The sequence below is a fragment of the Eriocheir sinensis genome, chromosome 59, assembly GCF_024679095.1.
Source record: "Eriocheir sinensis breed Jianghai 21 chromosome 59, ASM2467909v1, whole genome shotgun sequence".
Lineage (NCBI taxonomy): Eukaryota > Metazoa > Arthropoda > Malacostraca > Decapoda > Varunidae > Eriocheir > Eriocheir sinensis.
In genome coordinates, this window is record NC_066567.1 from 1 (window position 1) to 11,354 (window position 11,354).

The 11,354-nt window shown below is 43.9% G+C and overlaps 1 long non-coding RNA gene across 1 annotated transcript; it reads right to left on the reverse strand.

The window, feature by feature from the left end:
* Positions 1-444: 444 nt before the first annotated feature.
* LOC126985201 (uncharacterized) lies at positions 445-9,051 on the reverse strand. The gene is made up of 3 exons (XR_007738370.1): positions 8,217-9,051; positions 4,060-4,311; positions 445-840 (listed from the first exon to the last, which is right to left on the reverse strand). It is a non-coding gene; the product is annotated as an uncharacterized LOC126985201 (long non-coding RNA).
* Between the last annotated feature and the right edge of the window lie 2,303 nt (positions 9,052-11,354).

Genomic DNA, 11,354 nt, shown 5'->3' on the forward strand with positions numbered 1-11,354 from the left:
ATTAGCACCGGTGAGTGAGTTAGGGGCTTAAGGAACTTTGATGCCAGGATTGGAGGTGACTTATTCCTGGGTTTAAACTTATACAAAATCAGGTTAGCAACATGTCTGTGGTAAGTCCCTTGTACAATAAGAAATATTACTTTCCTCTCTGTCAAGGGCTGAATAAATAAATCAAATTAATCTAACTATATTATAAAGCAAAACCAATCTTGCATGCATAATATGTATCCAGTGTGTAGTAAGCACTTTGGCAAACATATATGCACCCTACGCTTAACCCTGCGGGGATCATGTTTCTTACCCGGTAGCAGAGACGGGCCAAATTTGTGGCTTTACCGTATAGCAGCAACGGGCCAAATTTGTGCCATGATTTAAACCCCCCAAAATAGATGATGTGTAAACTGATCACAAATGCTTTGATATGTATTATGAAATGGTTTGTGTGAGGGGTGATTTTTTCTCATTTTTCTCGCTTGGGGGGACCATTAAGAAACATGATTCCTGCTGCTACCGGGTTAGGAAACATGATCCCCGCTGCTACCACCACCACCGGGTTAAAAGGCCTTTCCCTCTAAGCAAGGGGAGGTAGTGAACATTTTACAACACATTTGGTTACTAAGTGAGCTGCTGAACATTTTACAGCTCAATATAATGGGTTCACCCTTTGGGGGCTTCTGGCGGGGGTAATGAAGCCAGGGCAGGAAATGAGTAGAGAAAGCTTACCTATTTCTCCAAGCTGCTGAAAAGCTTGTTGGTGAAGAATTACTTGTCGGTGAAGAGACTGTTGTTGAGGTGAGGAGTGCCCTGTGTTATGGCACCTCCCAGCACTGCAACACCAACCTGCAAATATGTGTCCACTCTCAAAGTCTTGTACCGGGAAAGACAGCATGGGATAATATATTATAAAATCTCTCTCTCTATCAAGGGCTGTATAATATAAGATAATTAATTGATACTCTCTCTCTCATATTTGTTTTTTTACATACTTTTCTTCCTCTACCCTCCCTCTCTCTCTCTCTCTCCCCTCATAACTCTATACCAGGGCTACTCAACTGGCGGCCCGCGGTCCGAATCCGGACCTTATGAGTGTTGTAACTGGACCCCAAGTTCCAGCAGTAGAAAAATATAACTGATTTACATGGTCCTGGTAGTGATAGATTCTTGCAAGTATGTTTCCTTGCCTGACTGTAGGCCCTACAATCAGTCAAGGAAATACACTTGCAAGAATCCATCGCTAGGACTTTCATAATGTAAAATTATATTTTGCTACTCCTGGAGCTGGGGTCCAGCTACAATATTTAATCGGATCTCTGCATACATTTGTACTTGTCTAACTGGACCTTTGCTCATAATGGTTGAGTAGCCCTGCTCTATACATACAGCCAGGCCTATACTTTGAGGCAGTGCCAACATTGCCAGACTGTTGTACTCAGCCTCTTATATTTACTGACTTCCAACACAAAATCTGTCTTCTGGTCCCCTATAACGAGATTCATTTATATTTATCATTAGCCCGGTGGTGGTAGCAGGTGGAAAGTGGAAAGTTTTGTTTAGTGGACGCCGCAACATCTGTGGTCATATGCCGGAGAGAGACAGAAGGGGAAGGAATTATAGGAGAAGGGAACAGATCCCAGGAGACGGGACACTGCCCCCGATTAATACCTGGTACACTGCTGGGTGGACAGGGGCGTAGGGTATTGGAAAAGCCGCCCAAATTTTTCCACTCCACCCAGGAATCGAACCCGGGCTCTCTCGGTTGTGAGCCGAGTGTGCTAACCACTGAACCACGAAGCCCCATAGGGCTGCATGCGGGTGACCACACTAAACTCAGCGATGTGTTTGAAAGCTGAAGCAGTCCGCTGGAGACCTTGCTCCTAGTGTGAAGGGGGAAGGGAGGGGGGGTCAGTTTAGTTAGTTATCAGGTAGTTTAGTTAGCTATAGTCCATGGACTCTTAACTTGAGCCCTGTGGCCTGGCCCGGGGAACCCCCCCATTGTTTACAGACCTAGCGATGACCTGCGATCTGTTATGTTAGCTATTTATGGAGTACATATACAGTCAAGCCTCGATTTACGAGTTTAATTCATTCAAGAATATTGCTCGCACACCAAAACACTCGAAAACCAAAACAAATTTCCCCATTGAAATTAATGTACAGATTGCGTCAATTGACTTTTCGCGGGCGCAGGTACGAAACTCCAATTGGCGCGAATCGGATATGCCCTTCTTACACGGCTACGAAAATGGGGCCGAGAAAAATTAATTAGCTGGCAACTCATGTCAATGCTTCCTTTATATGGTGTGATATGAATCATCAACATAAGTTACTTGTGTAACCTTTTTTTGTGCAGTCAACGTTTTTTTCCACCGCTGGCTTTGTTATTTTTTCGCCTTTTCATGAGAATATTATGTGTTAATTGCATCCTTATCGTTATTTCTAGAAAGTACACATCTCATGACGATATCGTGCGTGTGATAGAGGACCATAAATTAGATTTGAAAACAAGTGAAATTAGTCAGAACACTGGTATTCTGCCGAGAACCGTGCAGAACATAGTGAGAAGGTTCAAGGATGGCGGAGGCGTGAAGGTACCGGCACACGGACACGGGGAGGCAGGGCTCAGCACTGTCCTCGGACTTTGAACCTGCTAAAGAGGGAGATTGACTGTAACCCGACCCTCACTGCAAGAAAACTGAAGGAACAACATCCCAGCCTCCTCGGTGGCGCGTCCGTTAGAACTGTTCAGCGGGTGCTGCACGATGACCTTGGCTACAGAAAAGTGCGGCGCGGAGGTATGGAAAAGCCCCTGATAAATGACTCACAGAGGAAGAGGAGGGTATTGTTTGCTAAGGAACATAAAGACTGGAACTTGGAGAGCTGGAAGAGGGTGCTGTGGTCTGATGAAGCCACATTCCGTGTGAGTGACACATCAGGACAGAGAGTGTGGCGCTTGGGACTCAGACCCCTTGGCTGTGAACCGCATCGCTGCTGCTGTACGACACCCTCAGCATTTAATGGTGTGGGGCAGCTTTGGCTATGGTGGCTTAGGGGACTTAATGATCTTACCGCAAAATGAGACTGTGACTAAAGAATCCTATTACATCATTCTGAACGAGCATTTGGAGTCATCTTTTGAGAAGAGCGGCACAGACATTCTCCAGCAGGACGGCGCGCCACCACACACGGCAAAACTGATCAAACACTGGCTATCTGACTGTGGTATTAATTTTATCACGGACTGGCCAGTGAACTCTCCAGATCTTTCACCGATCGAAAACCTTTGGGCCATAATCAAAGCCAGGTTGAGGGAAAAAGACACGTCATCTTTGCCCAAGCTGGAGGTAGAGCTGCGCAGGGCCTGGGAGTCGCTTGATCCTGACCATCTGAAGAGCCTCGCAGAATCTCTTCCCAAGCGCCTAAAAGAAGTTCTCAAGAGGAATGGCAACCCTACCAAGTATTAGTTACACAATTGGTGAGTATTTTGTGCAAAATCAAATGTCTTTATTAATTTATTTACCGGTTAAAACAAGGTATGTATACAAGGAACGCGTATTTACTTATGAAAACAAGCGGTACGAAAAGTCAATTGACGCAGACTGTAAATCCATTAACGCGTCTCATATCTCAAAAAAACTATTTACGTAAGAACCATCTTACATGTTATTTTTTACAGAACTGAAGTTATCTTACTAACAAGTAGAGATGATGAAGATATGAAACACAAGTCAAAGTGTTACGGTTGTTTCGGAGACTCCCGCAACCGCTGGCCATGCTTGAGGTGCAGGCTTTGCCCCAGGGTTTAGCAGGTGGTTCCCCTATTCTCGGGGCACCGGAACTACACCCGACCACCAACGTGAAGCTAACTCGACATATCATCCGAGATGGAGGGTGAACGAGTCAGTCACGTCCAGGAGGGCATACAAGATACCTCTCCATTAACATGAGTTGCAATAGGAATGATATTAATGACAATAATAATAATTACAAGATAATTTAATACTAAGCTATTCTAACCTAAAACTTATTCAAACCTAGCCATACTTTTTTTTTTTTCCTTACCTCCCTCGGCTGGGCCTGGTGGTGGGCCCAAGCCGGCAAGTGTTTATGGCGGCCCCATCTATTCTTGGCTCATGCTGTCTTGCTTTCCCTTGGACAGTCCCATACAGTCCAGGATGATGGTGGTGGTCTTCAGGACAAGTAGTCTGTGGCCACTCGCCGGGTGGCAGCGGCGGATTTAAACCCTCATCATCCATGACGCAGTGAACGCAGGACCGGCACGCTAACCACTCAGCCACCGTCTCCTTCCCCAGCCTGTGTTTCGACGCCAAATATGCAAAAAGTAAAAACATATGCCTCAATGTGTCATCCCAGACTATATATAAAGAGAATTAAATCTAAGTCATCCTAACCTAACCAAACTTTAATGAAACTAATCTAGTCTTAGCAAGCCACTGTCAAAACAATATAAACAAATATATCTCCAGGTGTGTCCCCCCAAGACCACATATTTAGAGAATTAAATCTAAGCTATCCTAACCTAACCAAACTTTAATGAAACTAATCTAGTCTTAGCAAGCCACTATCAAAACACAATATAAACAAATATATCTCCAGGTGTGTTACCCCCAAGACCATATATTTAGAGAATTAAATCTAAGCTATCCTAACCTTAAACTAATAAGCTAGTATACACTATCAAAAAACAAAACATAAAAAAATAATATCCTCCAGGTGTACCCCCAACCATATATATAGAGAAATTAAATCTAAGCTAACCTGCCCAAACTTGCTGAGCTATCCTAACAAGACCTAACTTAACCTGGTAGTAACAAGGGCCCAAATTTGTGGCTTTACAGTGTACCAGCGACGGGCCAAATTCTTCCCATATGTGACTTGATATATTAAGAAGGATATAAACCCCACCATCAACCATTAGGATCCACCGGGAAGAAGCCTACCGGCCAAGACGTAAAAAAAAATATAAAAAAAATGGATAATGCATAAACTGATCACAAATGAATTGATATATATTATGAAGTGGTTTGTGTGAGTGACGATTTTTTTCTCATTTTTCTCGCTTAGAGGGAAGGGCCTTTAACCCGGTGGTAGCAGCAGGGATCATGTTTCTTAACTTTTAGGAAGGCCTGGGCGTTGCGAAGCGCTTGCAAGCGCTTAAATTTGCTTACTTTTTTTAATTTTCATTTATCATTCGCTTAGTAACACCGATGACCATTCGTGAGCAACACTGAGTGAATATCTTTAGGCCTGCTAATCAGCGCGCATCCGCTCTCGACGGACAGGCGGCCTGATTGCAGTTCTTCTGGCGATTTCCAGCCCCAGCAGAACGAAAGAAAGAAGAGTACAGAAGAATGAGAAGAGTAACCACACATGACTCCCAAACCACATTACATAGTGATATACACATAAAGAAAATTATATAGAAGGGGCAGAATTAGAGCATGGGGCATCCGTTTTCAAGGCCACACAAGTCAAGAGGCGAAGCGAGGAGCAAGCAAACCTAGCATAAAAAAAACTAACTCCCTCTCTCCTCTCTAACTCAATATTTCTCCAAACCACACAAGTACAGAAACGTTTCAATGCAAAAAAAAAGAAGAAGAGTTGATGATGACTATGGCGACAAAGTAATTTGTTATTGCATTGTAGTTCAGCAGAGAAGTCAAGTGTGAATATATAGGCTTTTGTTTGTTGTTTGGTGCTGGAGTGGTCCTGTGGATGTTGTAGATGACCACCCAGGCCGGCCCTTTAGGGGTTAATGGTCCCTCCAAGCGAGAAAAATGGAAAAAAATCACCCCTCACACAAACCATTCCATATTATATATAAAGCATTTGTGATCAGATTATGTATCATCTATTTTGGGGGGTTTATATCATGGCACAAATTTGGCCCGTCACTGCTACACGATAAAGCCACAAATTTGGCCCGTCGCTGCTACACGGTAAAGACACAAATTTGGCCCGTCGCTGCTACACGGTAAAGACACAAATTTGACCCGTCGCTGCTACACAGTAAAGCCACAAATTTGGCCCGTCGCTGCTACACGGCAAAGCCACAAATTTGGCCCGTCGCTGCTACACGGCAAAGACATAAATTTGGCCCGTCGCTGCTACACAGTAGACACAAATTTGACCCGTCGCTGCTACACAGTAAAGCCACAAATTTGGCCCGTCGCTGCTACACGGCAAAGACATAAATTTGGCCCGTCGCTGCTACACGGTAAAGACACAAATTTGACCCATCGCTGCTACCAAGTTAAGAAACATGATCCCCACAGCTACTGGGTTAATCGTACCTGCCGTGCGCTCGACTACCACAATGAAATAAAACAAATATATACAGCGTTGCACCCCAAGACAATATTTTAAGAGACGGGGAGTATGGAGATGACCGTAGCCACCTCTCCCGCCAGTGACATCAACAGCAGCGCTGTGGGAGGCCTATCCTGCCTATATATCCTAAACAAGTGGGTGTTATTCCAGAAAAAACACCCAAGTCTCATCACTTCACACTTATTTATATATTCAAGGGCTGAAAAATATCGGAAACATTAACAAAAAAAATGCCCGGTCAGCACTAAGTTATCCTAACCTTGGATTAAACTTAGATTTTAACGTAACCTCCTGTGAGAGCAGACAAAATAGGTCAATTCCGGCCCTCGCGGTATCATGAGCAGACCTCCAGAATAACACCCGATGGTCTAGGATAAAAAAGTCGGCGCAACATCTTTGGTCATATGCCGGAGAGAGACAGGAGGGGAAGGAATTAAAGAAGGGAACAGATCCCAGGAGACGGGACACAACCCCCGATTAATACCTGGTACACTGCTGGGTGGACAGGGGCATAGGGTATCGGAAAAGCCTCCCAAATTTTCCCACTCTGCCCGGGAATCGAACCCAGGCTCTCTCGGTAGTGAGCCGAGTGTGCTAACTGCTAACCACTGCACCACGAAGCCCCCAGGTCTAGGATAAGATACTGGTCATCGCTATGTTATCCTAACCTTGGATTAAACTTAGATTTTAACCTTAACCTCCTGTGAGAGCAAAGAAAATATTGACAGGCAAAATATAGGTTCATGCCAGCCTTCGCAGTACCAGGAGCATGTATAACTCTAGAATGACACCCGATGGTCTAGGGTAAGCACATGTGGTCAAGGCAACAACGCTAACCTACATATTCCCCTTAGAGTTAATAGGTTCACCACCCCGGGTCATCACCACCACATGCATCACCTAAAATCACCACAATCACCATCAATACCACCTCAAACACACATGAAATCACAACCATGACGATAAAAACGCAAAAAAATCAAGAGAAATAACACTGAAATAAATAAATCTGAAAAATTCGTAAAATTCACCCTGCCCGCTAGACGAGTCACCCTTAAAACACTTCTAGCTCACGTTAGCCTTCAATATTTCCTGAGTAACACAACCCACACCTCATGTCTGCAATAATACAACACAAATACACCCTAATCCTTAATATAGGAGTACCCAGGCATCTTACACTGGTAAAAACTCACGGATATAAGGTCACGTATGGTTCGCTCCCATACGCCGGTTACGCCCTTATGACCTCACCGCTAAACGCCCATATTTCAATATCTAAGACACTCACACCTCATTTGACCCCATATATTAGGTCATTCAGCTTAGTTCTCCCTCCCATAGTGTTCAAAGTTCTTAGGTGTCATTGATAACTGAGATAATACGTCACATATGGTTCGCTCCATCCGCCGGTTACGCCATTATGACCTCACCGCTAAACGCCCATAATTCAATATTTAATTAAGACACTCACACCTCATTTGACCCCATAAATTAGGTCATTCATTTCAGTTCTCCCTATCATAGTGCCCGAAGGTCTTAGAGGTCATTAATAATTAAGGTCATATATGGAGCCGGACACCCCAAGCCAGTTATATACGTGACCTTTCTGACCTTACCGGCTTATATCCCGCTCTCCAACTTCACACACAGGAATACAATGCACGTGTCGCCATGCCCCTCAAGCCCCGTGCCGCTACGTACTCTACTTTACCGGAAATCAGTAAAAAACGATGAACTTCTGGACGACCACGGCGGCCATTTAAATCCACCTCTCCCCCCACCGATACATTTTCCCTATTTCCACCTATTACAAGCCTTAATTCACTGCCCTCACCCACCCAAAACAATCACAAGGGACTATTTACCGTTTCCAGATGCATGGCTCCCTCGGGAACAGGATAATTCGCTTCAAAAAACACAAAAATAACACACCAGCCTCCTCCCTCCACAGCTGGGGCCGGGTGTGTACGAGAAATGCCTCCTCGGGGAAATAAGTCGCGACACTAACCACTACACATGTCCAATGGGGTAAAGACAGCAAAAAACGTCTTAATTTGCCTTGATTTATGTCTCTTTAACCACCTGTGATCTATATATAAGCGTTGAGATTGCCCAAACCAGGAGTGAGTATCAGCTCAGAGTAGTTCCTACTATGTAATCTCCTATGTGTTTGTTTTAAAGCCTTCTACTGATTTTTGTTTATCTGATGTATTTGCAGTGTATTGAAGTCGCAAAGGGACAGTTAAACGATAGCAGTGAGTGATATATTGAAAATTAAGCATTGTTTCAAGTCCCCTTTGCGAGCTATTTTCCGGCTGCGAGCTGATTCCTGCCAGCTCAATAGATTCTCGTACTTGAATTAAATGACCCTGGAACTGTCTTCTCCGCTCCAATAACTAGACTTATTTAGAGATAGGGTCGAAATGTTTAATTAATAGGGCTTTTTTTGCAGTGCTTAGGTATATTATCGCTGACATAAATAGTTTTAGTTTAACCTCGGAAACATTAATTACTCTATTTAACTGCCCCTTTGCCCTTTTATCGCGTGTCCTGTCATTAGTAAACCCCAATTAAGTCCTGCCGGGGCCTTAATAACAGCGGTAAGGCCTTGGAATCATTATTATTCGTTATTAATGGGTTGGTCTGGGTCTGGGTCTCGGCACATGTTATGAACGAAACTGCAGAAAGTATAAAATCCTATCACTCTTCAGCACGGGCTTACAATATGATGTAATGACCTTATATGTGGGAATAATGGCTTCAGGGAGTTCTTAATACACTTAGTAGTCTCCCTTACGCGAAGCATGGAGGGAGAGAGGGAGGGAGAGGGAGATAGAGGGAGGGAGGAAGGGAAATGAATCACGTATTAATTAGATCTTAAAGCCATTGGTTACAACGTTTCTTCCTGTACAAACTGGTAATTATATCGCTTTTTCTCTTTAATTAAACCTAAAACCGTGTAAATAATGGCTTTGAAATATTTAATAAGGGAAGATGGACGTTGGAACAGGAAAACTCATTGTTGTACCTCAAAACTAATTGTTCCAACCTTTCCCGGGCATATAGCTATGCTGAAATGCTATATCTTATGCTATCAAGCTGATTTAAACTTACGGTCACATGCTGACTTCATGATGAATGCTGACTTGAAATAAAGGTCACAATATGCAGTAAGTTGAGTTCAATGACGGCATTGTTCACTTGTATAACTATGCTGAGCCATTAAAAAAGTCAGCATTGAAAGAGATAGCCATGCTGACTCGATCTTATGCAAGCTGATTTAAACTTATGGCCATGCTGACTCATATGCTAATCTTAAATCCATGTTGAACTCCGAACTCAGCATATCAAGAAAACGATCATGCTGTCATATATAGACCACCATGCTGAGCTCAGAGTGGCTATATACAGACTGAAATCAGTAACTCTTTAATGCATGCTGAGTTCAAAATAGGATCAGCATTGAGAAACAGCTAGGCGCCATCCTGATCGAGTGAGCATTGCTGACTTGTTCATAATTAGACCCCTAGTAATAGTAGTAGTAATAGTAGTAGTAGTAGTAGTATATATTACAGCTTAAATATGTAACCCTGTAAACATGCATAGAAATTATTAGTAGATATATTTTAAATTCAATACTTTACATAATACAATTCATTTAAATATTTTCCTTGGCACATAAACTTCTGCCTATATTTAAAAGTTGCCTCCTCCTCTTCCTCCTCTTTCTCCTCCTTCTTCCTCCTCCTCCTCCTCCTTCTTGTTCCTCCTTCTCCTCCTCCTCCTCCTCCTCCTTTTTCCTCCTCCTCCTCTGCAGTGCTTGGCTTGTAAGAAAGAGGTTTTTGTTAATTAATAGCCCTCTCCACCTCTCTCCTCTTCTCTCTACTCTTCCACCTCTCTCCTCATCGCTCTCTCCACCTCTCTCCTTATCTCTCTCTCTTCTCTTCCATCTCTCCTCATCTCCATCTCTCTCCTCATCTCTCTCTCCACCTCTCCCCTCATCTCTTATCTCCTCATCTCTCTCTCTCTCTCCACCTCTCTCCTCATCCCTCTCTCTCTACCTCTCTCAATTCCATCACTTCGCAAAACGGCAATAATAACTACTACTACTACTACTACTACAGGGGTTATAAAGTGAAAACCAATGTCATTATGTTAAAAAAGTAATATATTATGACCTCTACATATCCAAGTATTGACCTCAAGCTTATAATGTATTAAGAGGTCAGTTGATGTGTGTAGTTTTCATGTAGGGTCAAGCTGGCTAGGTACAGCTTGACCTCTGACCCCCAAGATGAGCTGACCTGTCGAGGCCTGGCGGCAGGTGAAAGACATCACCTCGAGGGAAGGAGAGAGAGAGAGAGAGAGAGAGAGAGAGAGAGAGAGAGAGAGAGAGAGAGAGAGAGAGAGAGAGAGAGAGAGAGAGAGAGAGAGAGAGAGAGAGAGAGAGAGAGAGAGAGAGAGAGAGAGAGAGAGAGAGAGAGAGAGAGAGAGAGAGAGGAGAGAGAGAGAGAGAGAGAGAGAGAGAGAGAGAGAGAGAGAGAGAGAGAGAGAGAGAGAGAGAGAGAGAGAGAGAGAGAGAGAGAGAGAGAGAGAGAGAGAGAGAGAGAGAGAGAGAGAGAGAGAGAGAGAGAGAGAGAGAGAGAGAGAGAGAGAGAGAGAGAGAGAGAGAGAGAGAGAGAGAGAGAGAGAGAGAGAGAGAGAGAGAGAGAGAGAGAGAGAGAGAGAGAGAGAGAGAGAGAGAGAGAGAGAGAGAGAGAGAGAGAGAGAGAGAGAGAGAGAGAGAGAGAGAGAGAGAGAGAGAGAGAGAGAGAGAGAGAGAGAGAGGAGAGAGAGAGAGAGAGAGAGAGAGAGAGAGAGACAGTGGGACACTGTGTGAGAGACGACAGAGATAGAGTGCGATAGAGAGAGAGAGAGAGAGAGAGAGAGAGAGAGAGAGAGAGAGAGAGAGAGAGAGAGAGAGAGAGAGAGAGAGAGAGAGAGAGAGAGAGAGAGAGAGAGAG